Below are 25348 nucleotides of genomic sequence, written 5' to 3'. Positions count from 1 at the left end.
AGGGAATGAATAAGATCACAGATACCATAAAAGTGACTTTTTCAGATTACTTTATCAGCAGTCAGCTAGATAGGCTGAAGGGGAGAGATTGTAGGTAAACAGACCAAGTGAAAACCTAGGGCAATAATCCAGGTGAAAGGTACAAAGGACTTATTGTTCACTCAGGAATAATGGTGGTTGTACTCAGTTTACTTGACAATAAGTTTTACTTGGTAGTACAGTGTCTGGCTTGTAAGTGTTAATACATCTTCCCATGAATGGATGTTTGCTCGCCTTCACAAGTTATCTACTGTCATCTACTGAATGTCATCTCCTGAAATCCTTATAATACCTAATGCTATGCTCTGTATCCATGTGCACTCATCAAAAGTTGGGTTGACATTTGGGTTCACTGGGCTGCGGTGGGAGTGGGGCAGCTGGAACAAGAGAAGTGGGAGAGGACTCCCCATCTGCTGTGCCCCACAGGCATTCTTCCTTCCTGTAAGGCAACATCTTAAACTCAGCCAAACCTGCTTCTTATTTTCCCCCAAAGGCCTGGTATGCCCTTTCTCTTGTTCAGATGCATCCATCCATCCTAGCTAAGAAACCTCAAGATAATATTGGAAGCCAAAAACAAAGCTAGGGGAAAACAAAAATCATTTTTCAGACTTTTAAGAACTATGCTTTTCCCTGCAGGATCTTCAAAAGAGTTTTTCTTCTCATTCACACATAGAAAGAAGTCAGTGATCCTAAGATTCAACAATGCGACTTCTCTGAATCTACCCAAAAGAAACACCCCCAAGTGTACACAAAGAAGCATGTATAAGCATATTTAATGGAAGAGACAAAAGGTAGAAATAGCCTAAAAGTCAGTTCATCCAACACATGCTAATAAACCATGTTCTGTTCAGGACAAAACACTAGACAACAGCTAAAATAAGTAGATATGTAAGTATTAATGTAGAAAGCACTCCAGAATTGATTGAGAAAGGCAGTTTGAAGAATGATAAGTCTTGTATTATACCACTGGTGTGAAGAATAGCCACCAATGAACCAACAACCAGAAATAGTAGTTTATTTCTTATAGCTATATATATGCACTAAATGCATGAAAAGTGGTCTGGGAGAATATGTACAAAAATATATACAAATCTGGTAACAGTCATTACCTCTAGGAAGGTGGGATGGGAACCAGAACTGGAAATGATGGTCAAAGAAATTTAGTGTTCTCTGTATTTAATTTTTCTCACAAGTGTGATAGTGCATTTATGATTTAATGAAAGAATTTTTTAAGGTAAGAAAATCATCAAGGTTGCGCAGTACTATTTTTAGTAGTGAAAAGTTGAACTACCTAATAGCAATAGAAATATCATTAAATCAATCATGGTATAATCACATGGCAGATTTAATAAATGTACATTTTTATGTTTGCAGATGTAAAGAAGTTAGTAATTTATAGTTCCATTTAAAAGGAACTATATACAAATTACAATGTTCTGAATTATCCCACTTTTGTTAACAAATACATACACAAAAAGTATGAGATTTTTTTTTTATAAAAGGTTTATAGTTGTTTCTATATCAGTGGGATTCTGGTTGTGTTTTGCTTCTGTATATCCTAATTCTTTCCTAAGGAATAAGTATGTAATAAGAAAATTCTACACATTTTTTAAAATGTAAACAAAATGAGGGAATTGAACTGGGAGAAAGGTAAGAGGAAAAAATGCGTACTGGTGGATGGGCTTAAGAAAGTAGGAAAAAGATGTTTGAGGATTTTTTTAAAGAGGTTTTTTTCCAGAGAGTTAAGGGGAAAAATATTTTTGTTCTCAGACTTTTTCAGTATACTTTCCAAGCCATCAAGTTCCTAAATATAACCAAAGATGATGATTTTACAAGCAAGCCAATATAAACATAGTAGATGTTTGTATTTCTACATTAACAACATGACATCGGAGCTGCAAAAGTCCTTTCGAATTGGCTATATTTTATTTTTCTAAAAAAATAAGTCCTCCTTTTGAGCACCCTTTTAAAATATAACACCATCCCCACCCTACCATGGCTTTGAATTTCAAGAAAAGTCAGAATAAGATAGCAGCATTTAGGATGGAGGACAGAGGAGTGGAGGAGCAGGAGGGAGATGGGGAGGACTTTTTGAAGAGCCATACCTAAAAGTAGCACTGCCTAGACTTTAATGTGTATTTGGATCATCTAGGGATCTGGTGAAAGTGCAAGTCTGGGATGGGACTCCTGGGTGATGCCCAGGCTGCTGGTCCGTGGACACCTTGGAGCAGCAAGGCCTTGCAGTCAGGGAATTTGCTCTTCCACCCTGGTGCATCTGTGTTTCACTGGCCATGACTTCTTTCTTTCAAACCCGACATTTTTTTGTCAGGATACCAAATAGCAGAAACTTTTAAGAAAATCATTTTACCATATACAAGGTACAGTTTAAGGCCCTCTGCCTGGAAGTGAGGAAAATGGGAAACAGAATAGGGACTGGGCAGGAGCTGCTAAGACAAATGTTTTTTGTTATAAAGGGTGTGGTGTTGTGGAAAAGGCCCTGGACCGGTTGTCAGAAGACCTGGCGTCATTAACCAGCAGTGTGCCTTTGTGCCAGTCATTTCTCTCCAGTTTTCTGTCTCCTTTCTTGTCAAAAAAATTGGTCTAGGGGTGCCTGGGTGGCTCAGTTGGTTAAGCAGCTGCCTTCGGCTCAGGTTATGATCTCAGGATCCTAGGATCGAGCCCTACCATCAGGCTTCCTGCTCAGGGGAGAGCCTGTCTCCCTCTCCCTCTGCCTGCTGCTCTGCCTGCTTGTGCTCTCTCTCTCTCTCTCTGTCAAATTAAAAAAATAAATAAAATCTTAAAAAAAAAAAAGAATTGGTCTACATGGCTTCTAAAATCTTTTCGGCTCTGACACTTGAGGAGTCTATAAAGAGAGCCTGTATCAATAGGAGGGAAGGAAAAAGGATGTGCCACCACACACAGAGCTGCCAAGGATCCTGTACATGTGGTATTATAATGGAAGAATTTTCCCCTTGTCTGCCCAGATGCAGAAATGTTGGAGTGAGAGACTGGGAAACATGCCTAGTATGAAATCCTAGTACCCTGACTTCCTGGTTTTGGCAGTTTAAAGTCTTGGGAATCTGTCCCAGGCTCTGTAAAGTAAGACAGACCATGAAAACAGGCCCTCTAAGAACTTCAGTGTGACTCCGGCAGCCTTCAGATTCTAAGGTCTTCCATCCTTGGGGCTACCCTCAGGTTTCACCTCATTCCCCTACACTGATCAACAGCCAAATTTTAAAGCCACTTGAGCTTACAGTCCCAGCCAAGTGGCCCTACTGCCTTCCTGTTTGTGAAAGCCTCCAATTCCCAGCCTGTGGTCAAATCCAATTTTTGCAGCAACTCAATCTTCCCCCAAGATCACCCTCTGCACTTGAGTCTCCCAGATGCTGCGGACTCTCTCTGGGCCTATAGCAGCCAAGCCTAAGGGAACTGGAAAGGCCAGACCAAGGCGACACTTGGTTCTCTACGTTTAAAATAGTCCTCTGCTCCAAGTGGGGCTCGGCCCCTAGTTTGATAAGCACAGGGTGGGAAAGGGACCTGCTGTGGTGAGATTACCCAGACTCTGCGGCAATCTGCTGCAGTTTGGCCTCATACCTCCACAGACCTGCCCTCTTCACCTTTTCACTTACTCAACAGGCCTATGGCTATTCTAGCAAAGACTCTGGAGTCATCCATAAGCATGCTAGCTTTAGGCTGCTTCCTGCGGCCTAAGGGCAGGCGGCCTCCATCCCTGTTCCTGAGACCCCGTACCCCAGAAGACAGGAGAGCTTGGCCTCCTGAGGCATCCATTTGGGATGCTGGGACCCTGTGGGCTGCAAGAGGAGTTATTTTTCCCTCCGGCACCAGCCTAGGCTATGCTGAATGATGCGGCTGGCTAGTACAAAGACTGCTTTTTATAATGTTGGTCCTTGGTATTTTTGGTGTCTGGAGAGAGCTTCCTCTCCTCCCACAGTTAATTAGCAGCATAGGAGCATTTCCCTTTCCTCAACAGAGAGTCTGTTCCTGTCCCTGGGGCCGGGCAGAGGGGTGTTAGGTGTGGCTAAGCGCTGCTTGAGGTTAACCTCAAACTTCAGCTTAGAGCCACACTTGAAGAGAAGCAAAGGGAAATGCGGGGTTAGCTTCCACTGGGACAGAGTTGGCAAGTGCTCACAGATCCCTGGCAAGCCAGGGGATTGTTTTCCACTCTCCCAGTCAGGTGAGGGGACAGGAGAAGGGGGTGGGGAACCAATGTGTGTTTGACACGTTTGTGAATTGTTCCTATAACAAAGGCTTTAAAAAAAAACACACACACACACACAACAGAGTGGAGCTTTATATATGTGAATGAGAGGCTCACAGAAGGACCTATTGTCAGGAGGAAAAATTGCATGAGTAATTGTGCATGACTTCAGTCTTCCCAGTTGAAATGTTAGGCGTATTAAGGATGATTGTGGACATTCCAGTGTTTCAGTGTTGGACATTCAGTGTTTCAGTGTTTCAGGGAGGAAGGAACCCCTTGGAGGTGAGGAGGCAGGTTGTCTAGCAAGGCAGGGGAGACAGGAACCTAAAATGCCCTTCCTCCACTTTTCTTGCCTGTTCCCATTCTTTCTCTACTTAATTAGGGTACCACCTCCTACAGGAAGGCTTCCTGCCCCTACCTTCTCTCACCTCCCAGTTTAGGTGTTCTTGATAGGTACCTACTGTCTTATCATTATTTACTAGACCATACTACTGATAGTTTGTAGAACAGTGTGCATGCATCCCAGGACCACATTCCACCACTTCCTAAATGTATAACTCTAGCCAAATTACTTAATCTCTGTGTCTCAGTTTCCTCAACTGTAAATGGGAATAATACCCACCTTCTAGAGTTGTTATGAGGATTAAATGTGTTAATATATATAAGACACATAGAACAGTGCCTGACATGGTGTGCACTCGATAAATATTAGCAATTGTCATTTTTACTTGTATCCCCAGTAGTTAACACAATTTGTAATATATCATGGGACAGTGGTTTTTCAACCCTCGTATGCATCATCACCGCTTGAGGAGCTTTAAAATTATATGAATCTGGGCTCCATTGGTCTGGGGTGAAAACTGATCGTGGTATTTGAGAAAAGTTCCCAGGTAGTTTTAGTATGCATCCAAAGTCATAGATGCTCAGTGAATAGGTGAATAGATGAACGACATGGGATCAGAAGGAACCAATCCATATGACACCATCCTTAGGAATGTCAAAGCATGATTCTGTCCCCTTCAGAAAATTTGCTATTTCCTAAGGCAGACTTCCAGAGAATGTGACAGTGAATCTAATGGAGTACATGAAAGAATATAATTTTCACCATCTCAACATACTGCTCTGTTGAAGAAACAGAAAAACAATTTGCTAGAACTAATATTAGAGATCAATAGGTATTTCCTCTTGTGCTCTCTTTTGTTTATGCAGACTTATTGCTCAGAGAGTTGCCATAACAACTCCAACCAGAGCTGAACTTTGACCTTTCCTCCAGTTTTAGTTTCCACTCACCACCAAGTCATTAATTCAGTGGACTTAAGAAAACATTTAAATACCTCAAATAAAGCATTTCTGCCCCTATAATGCACAGTTGTACTATATTGTTATCATAACATACTGTAATTAGTTGCTTTATTGAGTTGGTTTACAAAATTTCAACTGACTGCTGCTTGTAAAACAGGAAGTCAGGCATCTCACTATAGGAATAATGAACTATAGTCAGGCCTTACTCTCAAGGCACGTATATATTAATGGGGGACATAAAGATAAATGTACTGAAAACTAGAGAAAATGAATATAACAGAGACATTTAAATAGTATGTAGCAGGATAAAGTGGGCTTGGAATCAGGTTTAGGCCTATTTCATATTAGCTGCCTGACCTCAATTAATTCAGTTAACCTTCCTGAATTTCAGCTCCCTCCTCAACCAAATGTGGATTCTGATGCCTCTGTCACAGGATTGTTGTGAGACTTAAAGTGATACTATACATAAGTGTCTGGCACTTTTCAGTAAATGAAATTATTTTAATGGACAAAGAGCTGTATTCGAGCAGCACAATTTGTCATCAGAATTTCATTATCAAGAGGAGAGATGATAGGGGTGCCTGGGTGGCTCAGTCCATTAAGCATCTGCCTTCAGCTCGGGTCATGATCCCAGGGTCCTGGTATCAAGCCCCACATCGGGCTCCCTGCTCAGTGCAGAGTCTCCCCCTGCTTGTGCTCTCTCTCTCTCACTTGCTGTGTCTCTCTGTCAAATAAATAAATAAAATATTTTTTTTAAAAAAAAGGAGAGATGATATAGAACTGGAGGACTCAAATCAAAATGGAGAACTAAGCATGAACATATATCCACCCTCCCACCATAAATCCTTTAAAGGTCAGAAAAGATAGCTTTTAAAATCACGAAGTCTCTCCCAGCACCAGCAAACAAGAAAGGAGGCAGAAATTATGATAAAAATCTGAATAGAAAGCAGTTAGGATCACAATGATAGACAACTCACGATGAATATTAACATACTCCAAACCACTCTTAAAGTAAATTTCTTTGAAGGCAGGGGCAGAGAATCTCCTAGCTCAGAGGAAGCAAATAGAAAGAATACAAGGAGTTGGGAAGCACTCATCAGGGTTATTCATCTTTAAACTGCCCTGTGCACAACAGACCTCTCTCCTCTTCCCTCCACTTTAGGGAGCTATAGGTAGAGGGTAGGGGTCAGGAGAGAGGGCTAAAACAAAGCTTCATTCTAAAAGGGAAGTCCCTTGTCTGGGGAGGATATCTGCTGGTGTGGGAGGGCCTGTGAGAAGGGAGGGCTGGAAATAACCCTATCCAACTTCCACGGGACAGAGAGAGGTAAAAGGCAAAGCTGTTCCTGCCCAGCCTGTCAACTGTGGCTTCACTGAAGTAAAAGCCTCCTTATTCGGGCATCTGGGGATGGGCAAAGGACCAAGAGAGGAGGAGGGTGGTCCCCAAGCCCACCTCTCTGACTTCTCTAAGCACCTTACTGGGAAGTCTGTAGTCAAAATGACCTACTCACAGAATCCCTAGTAACCTTCCATTCACCAAAGGAGACTGGAGTGGAAACAGAGAGCTCAAAACTGAAGTGAAAACTTAAACAAAATACCAGCTTAAATGTTCTTAAAACATAGATATGATGAAGAACGAAGGAACACCAGGTAGTTGATGAAATTCAAACAGCTCTAAAGAAAAGGATTAACATGAAAGAAAAAAAGGATTAACTTGAACAAACTGAGGGGCACCTGAGTGGCTCAACTGGTTAAGTGTTTGCCTTCCGCTCAGGTCATGATCTTGGTGTCTTGGGATGAGACTTGCATCAGTCTTCCCTGTTCAGCGAGGGGTCTGTTTCTCCCTCTCCCTCTGCCCCTCTACCCTGCTTGTGTTCGCTCCCTCTCTCATTTTCTCTCTTGTGCTCTCTTTCTCTCTCTCAAATAAACAAATAAAAATTAAAAAAAAATATATATATATATATATATGTGTGTGTGTGTGTATATACACAAACCAAAAACTGACTCCAGAGAAGAGACAGATAAAAGGACAGAAGAAAAAACGTTTAAAAAATTCTAACAAAAAAAATAAAATAATAAATTCTATGTAGCATCATCCTTCAAAAGACCTGCAAGTATATTGTAGCAGGCTGCTATGAAAAAGGAACAAACAACAAACAAACAGGGAATTAAAAATTATGATAGTAAAACTAAAAAAAAAAGCAGTAGATGGGATAAATAATGAGTATGGGAAAAACTGGGGATGTTAAGAACCTAGGTGTGAGGAGATGTCCCTGAATATACGGAAACAATCAGGAATGGAAAATTTGAGAGAGAAATTGAGAGACTACTAGGGACTGAATTGTGTTCCCCTCAAATTCATATATTGAAGCCCTAAACTTGATCTGTATCTGGAGATAGGCCCTGTGAGTAGATGATAAATGTTACATGAGGTCAATTCATGTATGAATTCACAATTCAATAGGGCTGGTGCCCTTATATAAAGAGGAAAAGACACCACAGCTATCACTCTGCCATATGAGGACACAGTAAGGACATGGCCAGAGGGCAGCTGTCTATAAACCGGTAAGAGAGCCCTCACTGGAAACTGAATTGGCTAGCAACTTGATCTTAGCCTCCAAAACTGGGAGAAAATAAATTTCTGTTGTATAACCCACCCAGTTTATGGTATTTGGTTATGACAGCCCAAGCAGAGTAATACAGAGACACAAAGGATTGATTCAGAAGTGCCTCCTTTCATTCAAAAGAAATGCCAGGAAAGAACTGAGAATTGCCGGGAAAGAGATCCACAAAGAAATAATAAAAGAAAACTTCCCCAACCCAAAGAAAGGCTTCAAAACTTCATAGGGCCTGCTAAGTGGCTGACAAGGAACGTTTTCAAAGATGCTTACTTAGACAAATACTTGGGATGTTTCAGAGCCAATAAGACAAAGAAAAAACTGTAAAAGTATTCAGGGAAGAAAAACAAGTTACCTACAAGGAACAAAAATGAGTTGGCTGTCAGACTTCTGAAAGGTTATTCTGAATGCTGGACAGTGATGAAGCAATCACTTCAAACTTTGAAAGAAAATAATTTTGACCTAGAATTATGTACCATGCTAGCCAAACTGGCTTTCCAATGAAGGAGCAAATCAAGACATTTACTTTTTACCCTCCGGGTTGGCAAAAGGGAATAAACTTGATGAAATCCAGCACTAGCAAGGTTTTAGGGAAAATGGCCCTCTCAGAGTCCATGGGAGTGTCATTTGGTGCCGTCATTTTGACAGGGCAACTTGGAAATATGTATAAACATTTTTCTTTTCCAGCTATCTAACCTAGAGAATAGCTTATACACATGCACAGGAGCTTATACAGCAGTGTGGGGTCAGTAGTGCAGATCCTAGAGTCAGTGTGCTATGTTCAAATCCCAGCTTGGCCACTTACTAGTTATGAGATTTGGGTAAGATTACCTTAGTGCTTCTCCAGTGAAATGGGTATGATAATATGTACTCCCTATCTCATAGGGTTGTTCTGAGAATTGAATGAGTTACAACATGCAAAGTGCTTAGAACAGATCTTTGTACAGATTAAGCATTTGATAAATGAGTATTACTGTCATGCATTCTATAGAGAGATATTAGATGTTATCTAAGTATATTAGACAGTGAAATACTTCCAGTTTCATGCCACTGGAGATAAATGATGCTGCAGTGTTTGATGTGGCACAGTATCAGAGGACCTAATATCCATAATTAAGACAATGGTACTACCATACTAGGGAATACTGTGCAGCCATTAATCAAAAGGTGGTAGAGGGTACATGGTGACTCAGTCGGTCTGGCAATTGCCTTCGGCTCAGGTCATGATCCCCAGGTTCTGGGACTGGGTCCCACATCGAGCTCCCTACTCAATGGGGACTCTGCTTCTCCCTCTGACCCTACCTCCAACCCCATGCACTCCCTCTCTCACTCTCTCTCAAATAAATAAATAAAATCTTTTTAAAAATTTAAAAACATTTTTAAAAGGTGGTAGAATTATACTAACTCTATGTGCTACCAAGGAAAGATCCCAAGGACATATTGCTAAATGAAGGTGAGGGAGGAAAAAGCAAATTGCTAAACAATGTATATAGATTATCCCATTGAAAATACATGAATGTACCTATTGCACATGTACACAGGGACATACCACTGTAGGGCAAAGCAGGGGGAGCTGTCTGTCCTGAGTGCAGGCAGTAAAGGGGTATAGCAACTGAGGATAATTTAAAATAATAATTTTAAGGGATAACTTGAAAACAATAGTAAATGACAATAAAATCTACTTAATCTGCTTCTTATCACCATGAACAATGGAAACAAACAATGTCAGTGATAAAATGCTCCTCCAGCCAGGACAGTCAGCACTTCCTGTCCCCCAAGCCCCTAATCCTGGATGCTACTGCATTTTCCCAAGTTCATAGAAAAACTTAGAGCAGAAACTGACAGTACTGACTAAACAGGATAGTTTACAGAAGGAAGAGGGGTTGGGGGGGGTGCGGTGAGCAGGATTTTTACTTTTCACTTGCTATTCATTTAAAATTGTTTTGCAAAGAATATATTATTTACTTAGAGTTTGTACTTGTATAGTTAGCACTTTTTTAATTTGAAAAAAAATAACATGGTAGGCAAAAAGATTTTATTATAGGAAGTCAGAAAAAAATGGAAGCCAATGATCACCTATAACCACTCCTCCAAGTATTTTAGATTATGGAATATGGGTTAGGTATGGTGACTGCATTTTCAGAACTAAAAGTTAGAAACCAGTGACTGCCAAAGAATTTTTGGTACAACTTCTGAGTAGGAGAGGCAGCCTGGGACATCCAGTCTGGGTGCCAATATAATGGAATTTCTGGGACCATCTGATGGTTCATTATTACAAATAGACTGTCTGAAACCAGGCTTGTCCATAAATCCCTGATCCCACTCCATTTTTGGATCCTTTTGGAACTGAGCTCCTCCTGAGAGGATACCAGCTTACAACCTAGCATTCAGCCTGCCTTACCCTGACTCTCCCTAGTTCAAGGCCTTGAACCTTTTGTTCCCCCTGAGATCTGCCAGGAGAGCTGGCAGAGTACTCCTAACTTCTCAGTTGCCACAGCAGCATCCCCAGGAGCACCGTCTGCCCTCGCCTGAGAGGGCAGCTATTTTCCTGACTCTCTATCAGCCCCCTGATTCCCTGTTGGTCTCCCCACCCCAGCCCAGTCACCTTCCAGAGCCCCCACACTCCCCACTATCCTTCTCACCTTCCCCATCCCTCTCCTTGCGTGTCCCTGAGCCAGTCTGGCCTGGGCTACTGATACCAACCCTGCTGATACTAGCACAGGCAATCCCAGGCACAGGGAAAGATGAGGCTGTGAAAATGAAATGATGGGGTACAGAAAGGAGGAGGGTAATAGACGCAGAGAAACAGGAAAGAATTTGCCAGGAAACCAGACTGACGTGAGCTGAGTGGAAAAGAGAAGTTGGAGCAAGACTCACAGAACATCTTGGGGCCAGTTAAGGAAGTGGGAGAGAAGTAAGAACTAAATATACACAGCAATTCTAGTTCTAAGCATGAAGAGGGATGTCTAGGTAAATGCATGGATATTCATCACTGAAAAGGACCAAACGAAAGGCCCCCGGGGGCCCCAGAGCTTTCTGTAGGGAATAGGAAAAGAACATGTGTCAGGCAGATGTGCTCCCAACCCTGGCTGTGTGACATCAAGCAAATTCCTTAATCCCCTGAGCTTTATCTGTAAAGTTGGGGTTCTTCTAAACATTAAATGAATTCAGGTAAGTAAAGCTCTCAGGCCAGCATTCAGTAAAGCTGAATTTCTTTCTCCTTTCATCAAAATGTCGATGGTGATGGTGAAAACTTAGCTGCAGCCTCCCACTACCCACTTCATCCTCAGTGTGAGCAGTGGGTATACTAAATAATAGTGAATTAAGATAGCTAATATTAGTTGAGGGCATATTATTTGCAAGCCTTGTTCTAAACTCTTTGCAGCATTACCTCAATCTCCACAACCCTACCAGGGAGACAGTATTAGTAGTCCTAGTTTACAGGTGAGAAAGTCAAAGCTCAAAGAAGTAATTCATCCAAGGTATATAACTGATAAGAGGCAGAACTAGGATGAGAATCCAGCTCTAATTGCAAAACCCATGCTCTTTACCACTGCACTATAGTCCTTCCCCCTTTAGGAAGGCAGAAAGTAGAGAAAGGTTAAACAAGTAAAGGTCCTATCTGAGGCATTGATGAAGATCAGTAGGAGGGTTCCTGTTGTCCTATTCCCTGTGTGGAAGCAGCTGCTGGAGGAAGCTTCCTAGACTGTTCCCATTTGACCGTGGGATCCAGGAGAGACTACTGCTGAAATGAAGTCATAATACCTTCCCCAACTGCCAGAGATGGGTGACAGCATCCGAAAGCAAGCAGATCACATATGTAACCAGTGCAAATAAAGCTGTAGGCAATGGCATTGCCTTGTGTTTAGAAAGTATCTTGCAATAAAGAATGTGGTAACTGAGTCCAAACAGAAGGGTGATGAGTTGGCAGGCCGTCTGGAACGAGCCAAGTTGAAGTTTACCCATGTGTCTACAGCTCTGGCCGCTCTGATTTTAAATGCTTCATACTGGTTCTGTGAGCAGAAATCCCTGGGATGAAAAAGGTCTGAAGGAGATGCTGCTTAGGGAAGGCCAAAGCACCCAATGAACAAACGAAATTACTAGTTAATTCAATAATGCCAGTGACATTAGAGGGTTTCATTAAGTAGCAGTCATCACTACCATGCCATTCACTCACTCATGTATTGGTCCAGGAAACATTTATAGAAAGCCTACTGTGTTTCAGGCCCTGTGCTAGGTTCTGGAACATTATAAAGAGTCCCAGAAGCTTACTGGAAAGTCGGGAGATGATAGAAAGCAGGCTTTTCCAACACAATTAGGTTAAAGCTCTGCTATTGCTGAGGGCCTGCCATAGACAACCATGCTGTCCTCCCAGCAGGGAGATGACTGTGCTGATGGGAATCAGGAAATACCTCCTACAATGAGCAAGCAGAAAAGGACTTTAAGAAGTAGTTCAGCTCCCTCACTATGTTAAGAAGGAAGCCATGGGCCTGAGTTGTAAAATCATGACTACACATAGTTTGTATCAATTGAATGGCTCACTCACAAGTGCTGCAGGAATTTAAGGGAGACGAGCATCACTGTGTGTCAAAGAGGTCTTCCTGGAAGACATGGGACTTAAACCAGGCTTTCCTGGAAAGATAAAGGATGTGTGTATGTGCATGTGAAAGAGAGAGAGAGAGAAAGGGAAACACCTGGTTTTTAGATATTGAACAAATTATTTATTAAGACTATTTAATTTTCTTTTATCTGGTTTGTTAACTCTCCAAAGTCCTTGAGAGCTGACATTTTTTGTTTGTGTGTTTAAGATCTGCTACCAGATATGATAGGATTAGTTGCACAGGCTTCAGAGTCTGACAGACCTGGGGTCAAATCCACACTGCACCATTTTCTAATCGTGTGACCTTAGTTTCCTCATCTGTTAAATGGGGATAATAATGCCTATCATAGGACTGTGATGAGTGTAAAATGAAGTAATATACATAAAGCATGTAGCATAGGACCTCATACTCAGGAAACACATAGCATAGCTTCTTAAATATTGTGATCATTACTTACCTGCTTGGACCTTAGTGTATCCTGTATTCATTCAGTTTCTGTTCATTCTTTTATCAAACAGTTAGGCATGGTGCCAGGCACCGTGCTCGATGTGGGACAAGCTGTGTACCAAACAGACATTTTCCCTGTCTGCTCAGGGCAGTTTAAAGGGATGTGAGTCATGTAAACACACAATTATGGTACAATGAAGTTGCACTGTAATGAGGGTGGGTACCAGTTATTATTGGTTAGCTCTGGGAAGGCTATGAACTTTAAGGGCTCTACTAGGGCCTTTGGGGAACTGACCTTACCAGGGTGCAGTTGCCCTGAAGATGGAGCTGGAAGATACTCCCACCAGCAAAGTCATTACCACTTATTTTTTATTATTAAGTTTTTTGTTTTAATTCCAAAATAGTTAATATACAATGTTGTATTAGTTTCAGGTATATGATATAGTGATTCAACAATTCTATACATTACTCAGTGCTCATCATGAAAATTGTACTCTAAATCCCCTACACCTGGCTGGATGTATTCATCTATCCCCCCAACCCCCCTTTCATAACCATCAGTTTGTTCTCTGTAGTTAAGAGTGTTTCTTGGTGGTTTTCTCCCCACCGCCTCCCGCTCTTTTTTACCCTTTGCTTGTTTGTTTTGTTTCTTAATTCCACATATGAGTGAGATACAGTATTTGTCTTTCTTTGACTGACTTATTTTGCTTAACATTATACCCTCTAGCTCTATCCTTGTTGTGAATGGCAAGATTTCCATCTTTTTATGGCTGAATAATATTCCATCATACTTCTTTGTCCATGCATCTATAAATGGATAGTTGGGCTGCTTCCATGATTGGGCAAATAATGCTGCGATAAATATAGGGGTGCATGTATCCCTTTGAATTTGTGTTTTTGGATTTTGGTAAATACCCAGTAGCATAATTACTGAATCATAGGGTTGTTCTATTTTTAACTTTTTGAGGAAACTCCATACTGTCTTTCACAGTGGCTACACCAGTTTGCATTCCAAGCTACAGTGCAAAAGGATTTCTTTTTGTCCACATACTCACCAACTTGTTGTTTTCTTGTGTTGTTAATTTTAGCCATTCTGACAGATGTGAGGTGATAACTTGTTGTAGTTTTGATTTGTATCTCTCTGATGATGACTGATATTAAGGCTATTTTCATGATTCTGTTGGCCATATGGATATTTTCTTTGGAAAAATGTCTATTCATGTCTTCTGCACATTTTAAAGTGGATTATTTGTTTTTTGAGGTGTTGAGTTGTATCAGTTCTTTATATATTTTGGATACTACCCCTTGATTGGATACATCATTTGCAAATATCTTCTTCCTTTCAAGTAGGTTGCCTTTTAGTTTTGTTGTTTACTTTGCTGTGCAGAAGCTTTTTATTTTGATGAGTCATTATCATTTCTTGATGGTTCTGTGTTTGCTCCATATTTTGTACAATGTCATTTCCACTTAATAGAATAATCTAGATAGAAAAGGAAGGTCTCTCTTACTCATCCAGCATTCAGCAGAAACTATAAGAAGCATTAAAAATACACCTGAGCTTAAGCTCTAGACAATTTCCCTGGCTCCTCTCTCCTAGTGTTTAGTACCTGTGGCAGCAAGCCTCCAAATTGGCTCCCAATGATCCCCACCTCCGGCAAGTTACACCCTGGTGTATTCCCCTTCTGCATTGTACCATGGTTGGTCTTTGTGACCAATAGAAAATGGCAGAAGTGTTATCATGGCATGGCTAAGATTAAGTTATACTCTTGGATGCTCTCTCATACATGCTCTCTTTCTCTCGTATGACTTCCCTTGGAGAAAGTCATATCTTGAGCAGACCTATGGAGAAGTTCACATGGCAAGCAACTGCAGCTTCCTGCCAAAAGCCACATGAGTAGGCTTGGAACTGGATTCCCCAACCCTAGTCAAGTCTTCAGAGACTATGGCCTTGGCCAACAGCTTGACCTCATGAACTATCCAGCTAAGCCATTCCTAGATTTCTGATTCCTAGAATGTATGTGAGGTAATAAATTTCTTGTTATTTTAAGCTACTTAGTGTTGGGGTAATTTGTTTTGCAGCAATAGATAACTAATACAGTGCCCCTCTTCTATGCTTCCCGTGTCATGGTACTTACCACAGTGTGTTGTAATTACCTGTGTATGCTTCCATCTCCTCCTCAGACTGTCAGCTTAATGGATGCTGTGTCTTACTGTCTTTCGGTTGTCATCACTTGGAACATGCCTAGTCCATAGCAGATGGTCAAAAAACTTTGTTGGATGAGTAACTTGCCTTTGTATAGCACATTAGAATTTATAAAGCATTGATGCATTTATACAGTCTTCATAGCACTCCTAGAAGATAACTACTAATATTATCCCCACTCAGCAGATGAGTAAATTGAGGCTCAATGACTCAATTATCTCACGGCCAATAGTTAATAAAACCAGGACTCAAACCCAAGTAATAATCTAATTCCTAGCCTATGCTCCTTCTTCCAAACCAAACTGCTCTTCATTTAGCTTGTGGGGGAAGAGGGTAGGAGAAAAATTATTCTAAAGAGTGGGGTGCTGTCCAGTCATGATGGAGCTCCATAGAAAGGGCAGTGGACAAGAACATGGCTCATTTATGAATAGGCCAAGTCTCTGTGGGCCTTCCCCACACCCCACATGCAATATTTCATTTAATCATCACAAACCCAAAATGGGAAATCAATCATTATTATTCCTACTTCACAGATGAGAAAACCAAGACAAGATCTCACATATGTTAAATAGTAGAGCTGGAACTCAAGCAAATGTATTCAAATTCCTAGTTCAAGGCTCTTCTTGTCAAACTCAGACTGCTTCTTTTTCCTAGTACTGGACAGTTCAGTTTGGGCCCAGATAGAATTCCTGATTCCAGCAGGGAACAGGGCAAGGTATCACAGAGTCTCAGACAATGAGCAGATGTGACTAATGCAAGGATACTACCTGTGTGGTTATGTTACACCTCACCCTTATACTGAGCTCCAGTCACTGATTTTCAGGCCCAAGGTCCAAGGTTTCACAAGATCCCTTTTATCAAAGGAAGGAGATAGGCCACTGTTGTGGTTAGAGTTATTTTCATTCTGCACGTCTTTAAAATGGGAAAAATATTTATAGTAATGGTTAAATGAGATGATGTATATAGAAATGGCAGGCATGTAATAGGTGTTTACAAGCATGTAAATATTCTTCTCCCTTCTGGCTCTATTACTATAGGACATTTTTAGGACAGGAGCACAAAGCATTTTGTGAACCTCTCTTCTCCCCATAAGCTAAACTTTTAGCAGCAACAGTGGAAAGCAGAGGGAGAAGAGAATATTTCTGAGGGCTCTGCACAGTCTCTATCCTGAAAGGTGCTCTGTCCTGGGATTTCTGCTTTATGTCAGCTGTGCAGTGGGGCAGGAAGACCTCCATTCTTCGAGGGCAGGTATCATGCTGAGGAGAAAAAGCCCCAGCTGTTCTGTGGGATCTAGTGGAATGTGCCTTGGGGCTGCCTGACGCCTTGCTGGGTTGGGTAAACTTGGCCTGCTGGTTTCCATCCAAGAGACCTTTCACCTTGAGGGCTCAGTGACCAGAAAAACATTCCAGAAGCCAATAATTTCTCATTCTCCAGGGAGCCATGGAGCAGAGAGTTTCTGGGCTAGACACTGGAGACAAACCCATGAGAGGCCTATGTGCTGAGGGCTCCATCTGATCCCAGGAAATGCAGTACTGGTTCCATGTGCTAGAAGACATAGCTTCCTGCCAGAAAAAGGATCTGGGCTTTGTCTTCATGCACGCCAGCATTTAGATGGGGCTGTCTAGGGTTTCATGGATGGACTGTGGAGATGGCCAGTCCCCAGCTGGAAATCGAAGTGATCCTGACTCTTGCAGTCCTGTTCAATGCAATTCAGAGCAATTAAACAACCAAGTGAGAACCTACCCGGTGCAGGCCTTTAAGAAAGTAGGCAATGTTGTGGAAAGGCCATGGGCTTTGGAGTCTGCATTTGAATTCTAGCTAACTCTGCCAATCTGTTAACTCTGACTTGGGAAAGATATTTAACCTCTTTGTGCCTCAGTTTCTTTATCTATAAAGTAAGAGTAATGCCTACTTTGGAGGGCTGAGGTAAGCATTAAATGAAGTTGTCCTGTGTATAAGGGTATAGAAAAGTGCCTGCTGCCTGATCAGTGCTCAACAAACCGATCTTTATTATTAGGTTTAATGTGGAGATGGATGAGAAGGAAAACAGCCACAGTAAGGAAAACAGTACATGTAATATTCAATATAACTCCTTTGATTTTTTTCAACTAGCATATACTGTGGAACCTCCTAAGTTCTAGTGACTAAAGATATGGGAACAATGGCTCCAACCTGTAAGAACTCAAAATTTTGCACCTGAGATGGATAAGTAAGCAACTAATTTCTATCAGACTTACAAGTGTTCTAAGATAAAGGATAGAAAATGCTGTTGGACCAGAGTGGAGGAGGTGCTCACGTTGTCTGAAGGAGTCCAAAGAGGCCCTGCTGAGGAAGCAACCATTGGGCTCCACTGGCTGAGTCTTGAAAGATGAACAAGCAGGCATCCAGCAGGTAAAATGAGTGTAGAAGGTCATTGCTGACATCAGGGACAGTGTGTAGCAAAACGACAGAGGCTTGAAAGAGTTTGGTTAGAGGAATGGGAACCATGGAGTCACTGGATAGGAGACACATGATAAAGGGCAACCATCAGCCTTGAGAGATACTAAAAAGACCTTGTTTGCCTGCTGAAGGGCTAGGACTTTGCTCTGGAGGCAAAGGGGATTTTAAAGTAAAAAACAAGATGATTAATTTGTTTTCAGGAAAGATAACTGAGCGGTGGATGGGGCGCAAAGGGGAAAGACTAAAGGCTGGGAGACTGGAAGCATATGAAGATAAGAAGCTCATCTGGGTTACATAATCAGGAAGTCGGTGGGGTCTCAGGAAGAGAGGCTAGACCTCTTGGCTCCTGGTCTGAGCTTTTTCGATTAGATTCCTCCCCCTGCCACATCTTTGAAACCTGCCTACTAAGCAAACCTTGACCTAAAATTACAGTGCTCATGTGAACCGGAAAACAAAGCACACCAAATTGCAACCAAGTTTGATTTGGACCAAGGCACCTGCTTTTTATCCATGGTTCATCACAACATTAAAATAGATTCAAGATTTTTCTGAACCTTGACTCCCTGAGGTCTGCACTCCTAAGGAGAAAGCAAATTCTTTTTTACTTGGGCCAGTCGTTTATCCATTTGCTCAATCCATCCATCCATTTACCTATCCACAGAACCACAGAAATATATCCATAGCTACTGTGTTGCAGGCTAGGGATACAAAGATGGAAGGCAATCTCTGCCCTCAGAAAGCTCAGCCTACTGAAGAGGGGGACTGGAAAGTGAACAGGCAGGGATAATCCAGTGTGATGGGTGCTCATCTAATGAGAGAGGGGTGCTAATTGTTATGGGAGCTTGGAGCAGGCACACTTAACAGTCAGCTATTGGGGAAGTAGGGGACACTTGTTGAAGTCTTGAAGGGCAAAGAAGAGGGTGAAGAGGTCCTCTGAGTAGAATAAAGAACATATGCTGCTTGGGGTTACGATGCAGTGGCAGGAATGATTAGAATTCAAGAATTCAACAGTCTTCTAAGCCCAAAGCCAAACACATGCTTTGCCTATTTTAATCAAATAAACCACATTAATCCAGATTTAACTGATTGTTTCCTTCTGGTACCTCACTGCACACAAGACTAAGCCAGTGCCCACTTGCTCCCCAAATTACCAAATAAGCAAGGCTTGCTTGGCGGTTTCTGACATCCTCTTCCAGTGCCTGTCTCAGGACACCTCCAACTCTAGCCCTAGTGTGCTGTGTTGTTTCTCCAAGAACCAAGAGCCCTCTTGAGCCACCTCCCCTCTCACCATCCCCCCACCCCGCCCTGGGGCCCAGGCTCCCAGTCTATCTATTCTGACTCACTTCCCTCTCAAGTCTTAGCTTGTAGGACCAATTCTGCCCAGCTTTTGGATGGTGTTACCTCATGAGCCTGAAAGGCTACCATGCACTTTACTTGTTCTTAACCACTAGTCAGCTTAAAGCATTCCCCCTCTCAGAGATACCTGTACTCAGCATTGTCTTTCCTCACTTTACTTGTCCTCTATGAGGGGCATGACTTCATCAGTCCTCCACTCGTGGTTTTCAACGAAATCCCTCTCTCTAGGATCACCTCCTACTTCTCTGGCAGCCCCTTACGTAAAGTTCTATCATCACGCTACTCAAACATACAGAGTTTTAACCATGTCCCTATTTTTGTCTTCATATTAGACAAAAAGCTCTGGTCTTACTCACTATTCTTTCCCGGTTCCTGCACTTAGTGGCATGAATAAGCATTGGATGAACAAATGAATTAGTAAGGAAGCGGACTGCATTCTCTGGAATGAACTTCTGGCAGAGGAATGCCACTCTAGGTGTAAGAATGCAAACGGAAGAGGCAGGTTGGAGACCAACTTTGGAGACTTTCAGTACCCCTCTGTGCTGTAGGCCACTGCCCTGCTTTGCCTGGGTCTAAGGTTAGCTGTGAGAAAAGAAATCATGCCCCTGAGAGCAGAGAGAAGGCAGCATCCTCTACCTTAATTTCTTTGAGCCCAACTGCCCCAATTTCCCCAGGCCCATTTCTGTGGGCCTGTGCTACTTTGTATGGCTCTTACTCATGAACTTGGAACTATTAATGACAGACCAGGAGCTGATACTCTACTTGACCTGAATTATGTTTTAACATTAATGCTGTGGGATTTCACAGAGGAGAACAACTAAGCTGAAGTTAATACTCACTAAAAAGAAAATAAGTAGTCCCTGGTTTATCACTAGAAAAATCCCAGCCTTTGGTCTGAATTGTTCTCCAGTTTTACTGAGAAATAATCACCGTACATCACTATATGGGTTTCAGGTGTGTACGGTGTGATGGTTTGATTTACATATGTTGTGAGATGCTGACCATAATAAGTTCAGCTAGCATCTATCTGCTAATACAGACACAGGAAGAAGAAAAGAGTAAAGGGGAAAATTTTTTTCTCCTTGTGGTGTGAACAGCCTTCTTATATGTGATACAACAGTGTTAGCTAGAGGTGACGTGCTGTGCATTTCATCCCCAGTACTTTATCTTACAATCGGAAGTCTCTACCCTTGGACCAACTTCCTCTAATTCTCCCTACCAACCCCCCCACCTCAGAAACAAGTCCAATCTTTGTTTTTACAAGGTGTTTTTTGTTGTTGTTGTTTTTGCGGGGTGTTTTGTTTATTTGTTTTTTTTAGATTCCACATATGAGAGCGTATAATAGTTGTTTTTCTCTGTCTGACATTTCACTTAGCCTAATGCCTTCAAGGTCCATCCATGATGTCTCAAATGGTAGAATTTCCTCATTTTTTGTGGCTGGATAATATTGCATTTTATACAGAGACCACAACTTCTTTATCTATTCATCCATAGTTGGATACTTAGGTTGTTGCCACGTTTGGGCTAATGTAAATAATGCTGCTGTGAACATGGGGTATAGATATCTTTTTGTGTTAGTGTTTTTGTTACCTTTGGATATATTCCCAGATTAATTTCTTTTTTTATTAAGATCCAAAAATACTAAAAAGTCTGACTGGTTAGCCACATAACGCATATGCTGAGTGTCCTCAGCCAAAGCCAAACACGAGCTAAAGTCAGACAGAGTATAGAAAACAAATGAATCACAGTGTTGAGTAAACTGCTGTTTGGCACACATCCATGATCACAGACCAAGAAGTGTCTCTGCAAAAATGTGAGAAATAGCAGGAAAAGACGTGGAAAGTGTCTCAGAAGCAGATCTGACTTTGACCTATAATCTTGACTACAACTGCACTTTGTCCCACTGGAGTAATACATGATATTTTCCTTGAGTACATGTTTGTTCACCAGTTGGTCTAGAGATCATGGGTGAGGCTCCTTCCAAAGTGAACTGCTCTCTGTGGTAGCTTTGGTCATCACTGTGCATGGCCAGCTGAAACCGGGCTGACCCACAGCCATAGGAAGTAAAATAATTGAATCTGGCTGCTTAGAGCAATGGGATGGGACCAGGAGCAGGAGCTGGGGGCTCTGACTCACATAGCTGGGCACCACACATAACATTCTTTAAAAGGCCCTGGCGTGCCACATGCATTAGCATGCAACTGACTACAGACTGTTTAGTCTAATGTCCAATACGACATTTGGGGTTTTTTAAAAGATTTTATTTATTTATTTATTTATTTATTTATTTATTTATTTGAGAGAGTGAGAGAGAGAGAGAGAGAGCATGCACGGGTGCACGCAAGCGAGTTGGGGGAGGGGCAGAGGGAGAGGCGGAGGGAAAGAATTTCCAGCAGACTCCACACTGAGTGCAGAGCCAGACACCAGGTTCGATATCAAGCCTGTGAGATCATGACCTGAGCCAAAACCAAGAGTCGATCACTTAACTGACTGAGCCACCCAGGTGCCCCAGTGACAATGTGACATTTAATTACAACAGACTTCTTTAATTCATGGAATCACTTATTCACATGGCACCTTGTGAATATTGGGGATGAAAAAATAGGAATGACTTGGACCTCAGTTTTCCAAAATCTGTCAGGTAACTAATTTGGTGTGCTAAGTTCTAGACACAAAAAGAGCTACAAAAAATGAACAGGCACAAATCCTCCTGCTCTCAAGGAGTGCAGAGTCTAGGAGGAAACACAAGACGGTGATGTTGTACCTATAAAACAAGGTAAAAGGAGAAAGTAGTATTGATAGCTAGCATTTATCAAATACTCACTATGGGCAAGGTACTGTTCCAAGCGCTTTACATGTGCTGGCTCATTTAAACCTAACAAAAACCTCATGAAGTAGGTGCTGTTCGCTCCATTTTATAGATAAGGAAACTGAGGCACGGAGAGGTTTTAACTTGCCCAAGATCATAGCTAAGGCTCGAGTAGGGATTTGAACTCAAGTGGCTATACCTTCAGATTCTGTGCCTGACCACTATGCTATTGTGGGCACTGGAACCATCCGAGAGGTGCATATCTAAAGCAGGTATCTGAGTTTTGGGGGCTCAGCTAACGGAGATATTCACTGCACCCTTGGAGAAGGATTACCCATGCTTTGTAGAGACGTAAATTACTAAGCCTTGAAGGACGGGGAGATTTGGACACAACAGTGTTAGCAGTGAGAGTGGAGGAAGAATTCAGAGAGGAGGGTTTCCAGGTTGAGAGCAGCATTAGTAAAACATGAAGCAGTAAACACACAGGATCTAAGGAAACAGCTGATGTCAGTCTGGTTGTATCAGAATGTGTGAAAACAAAGGAGCGAGAAAGGGCTGCAGGGACAACCGTGGCTAGACCTGAAAGGTTTGCTCACAAAGATGATCTTTACTCACCTGTTCCCTGCACTTTGCCAAACTGATGAACTTCTCACCAAAAACCACTCTCAGAGAAACTTGGACAATAAAAATGAACAGATGAGAGAGTTAGAAAGAAAGAAAAGAAAAAATGAGAGAGAGAAAGAGAGAAAGAAAGAAGAAAGAAAGAAAGGAAGGAAGGAAGGAAGGAAGGAAGGAAGGAAGGAAGGAAGGAAGGAAGGAAGAAAGAAAGAAAGAAAGGAAAGAAAGTCAAGTCAGGGTCACCTGGGTGGCTCAATCGGTTAAGCTCAGGTCATGATGCCAGGGTCCTGGGATGGAGCCCATTATCAGGCTCCCTGCTCAGTGAGACACCTGCTTCTCTCTCTCCTGCTCCCACCGCTTGTACTCTCACTCTCCCTGTCTCAAAAAAACAAAAACAAAAACAAAAACAAAAAAAAAAAACCTCGTTTTCCACCAAAGACCAGTAAGCGCAAGGAAACTCAAGTTCTGGTTCATTTCCTTCCTTCGTTCCTTCCTTCCTTCCTTCCTTTTTAGGGGTTAGGAGCAGAGGGAGAAGGAGAGAGAGAGAGAATCTAAATGAGGCTCCATGCATGTTCCAACACGGAACTCGGTCTCATGACCCTGAGATCATGACCTGCGCTGAAATCCAGAGTCAGACACTTAACCGACTGAGCCACCAGCACCCCTGTTTCCAGTTTTCTGCTTCTCAGCTGTGACTATCCTTCCCGATGTTCCATGTCAACTGTACTCTGTCAAACCACTAGATAGATAAATGCATACATTGTAATAAAGATGGTAGTTAGATTCTTGGAAATAATTCCTGATAATTATGAAGAGTTCTTGGGCTTCGTCAGAAATAACTGGAGTTTGATTTACTCTTATAGCTATGCAAAAGAAAAAAATAAGTCCATATACTTATTTTAGAATTGGTAGGGCCTTTTGAAACCCTGTAGACTACACTGAGTTACTTTGCAGAAGAAGCAAAAGAAGTTTGAAGGTTAAATGGATTTACTTAGTCACCCAGCAAATCAATAGCAAAATCAAGTCTTTGAACACAAAATTTGGGGGAAGCAAAAAAAACAAAAAAAACAAAAAAACTTTTATGACACCCTTGTAAAATTTGTGTATACAATATGTCCTGTGTTCTGTCATACCCCTCATCCATGAATCTTTGAAATGTCATTAAAATGCAACATCCCAACATGGAGCTTTTAAAAATTAGAACACACATTTTTTTATATTTGCAAAAGTTATCTTTGTAAATATATCTACCATTCTACAAATGAATTCAGTAGAACTATTAAAGTTAACTCTAGCTAACTCTGAGCACTTGCTCTGTGGCAAACATTGTACTGAGCTCTTACAATGCATTGTCTCATATCATTAGGACAACAAGCCTCACAAAGGTACGACTGTTATCCTTGCTTTATGGCTGAAGAAACTTAAAGAGATTTGGTAACTTGCTCAAGCTTACACAGCTAGAGAGGACCAGTATGGACTCAGCCCTCCTGATACTGCTATTAACTGTTTAAAGACATAACCTCCATAGCTAGGAGTAGATGATACCTACCTTGTACTGAGAAATCGAAATTATCCAGCCAAGCTTTAGAAACACTAAGCTTTCATCTTTAAGAAATGTTACCCTTCACTGGAAGCCTTTAGGCAGCTAACACTTCTAACAGGACTTCTTATCTATGTGTCCCAACCAACCACTTTCACCGCACTTTGCTGGGGAAACAGATGCCCATGGTTTATCATAGTCAGAATGTCAGTGACCGTGAATGACTGTTAGCAGACTGTGGCCTGCCCAGTGCTGTGAGCATCAAACATTGCCCTGCTGTGAGTGGAGCCTGCTTGATTAGCCTGGGATCCTGGGAAGGGGTTTAGGGTCTTGAGAAGTGGTATTGTGGCCCAGCCTTTTGCCCCATCTGGCCTTACCTGTCATCCCACTGACCACAGACCCTATTCACTGCATTTAGAAAATGGCCTTTGGCTCTCCTGCTTCCTCTCTGTTCTACTGCCACTACCCACATCTTGCCAGGACTACTCTAAAACCTCCTACATCCTCATGCACTTTCCTGATGCCTTCTAGTCCATCCTCCCCTCTGCTACCAGAACAATCTTCCCAAACCAGTCATGTCAGTCCTCTGTTCTGAACTGATGGCTTCACATTGGCTTTCAAGTAGAATTCACACCCCTAAGCATGGCATTCAGTATCCTTCATGATTTGGCCCTTCCTTACCTTCCGGGACTCAACGAATATTTAGTCCATCAGTGAATGCTCTCTTTTTTTTTTTTTTTTTTTTGAATGCTCTCTTCTTTAGAAATCCTGTTAACGAACATTCCCTCCACATGTTATTGAACAACCCAATTTACTGAACATCCACACCGTGTTGAATTTTAAGAATTTACTGGTTTTTTCATAGGAGAACAAACACAGTTATGGATACAGAATCTGGAGACCTGGGTTCAGGTCCCACTCTGAACCTTTTTCTCTATGTGGGTTGGGGAAGTAATTTCCATCCTCTAAGCTTCAGTTTCTTCATTTGTGTAAAGGAAAGTAGATCTAAATGATCTCAAAGGTTCTTACAGCCCATGTGTATACTGGTTTCTGATATTAAAATCCCCTTGAAAGAAGAACCAAGAGTGTTAGCCCCCTAGCCAGTCACAAACATGTGTCCCACAGCTAAATCATGTGCTCAGCAACCTCGAGACATCCTA

Source organism: Lutra lutra, chromosome 10 (genome assembly GCF_902655055.1).
Source record: "Lutra lutra chromosome 10, mLutLut1.2, whole genome shotgun sequence".
Lineage (NCBI taxonomy): Eukaryota > Metazoa > Chordata > Mammalia > Carnivora > Mustelidae > Lutra > Lutra lutra.
The sequence above is the reverse complement of the archived record's forward strand: the minus strand, read 5'-3'. Positions refer to the sequence as shown.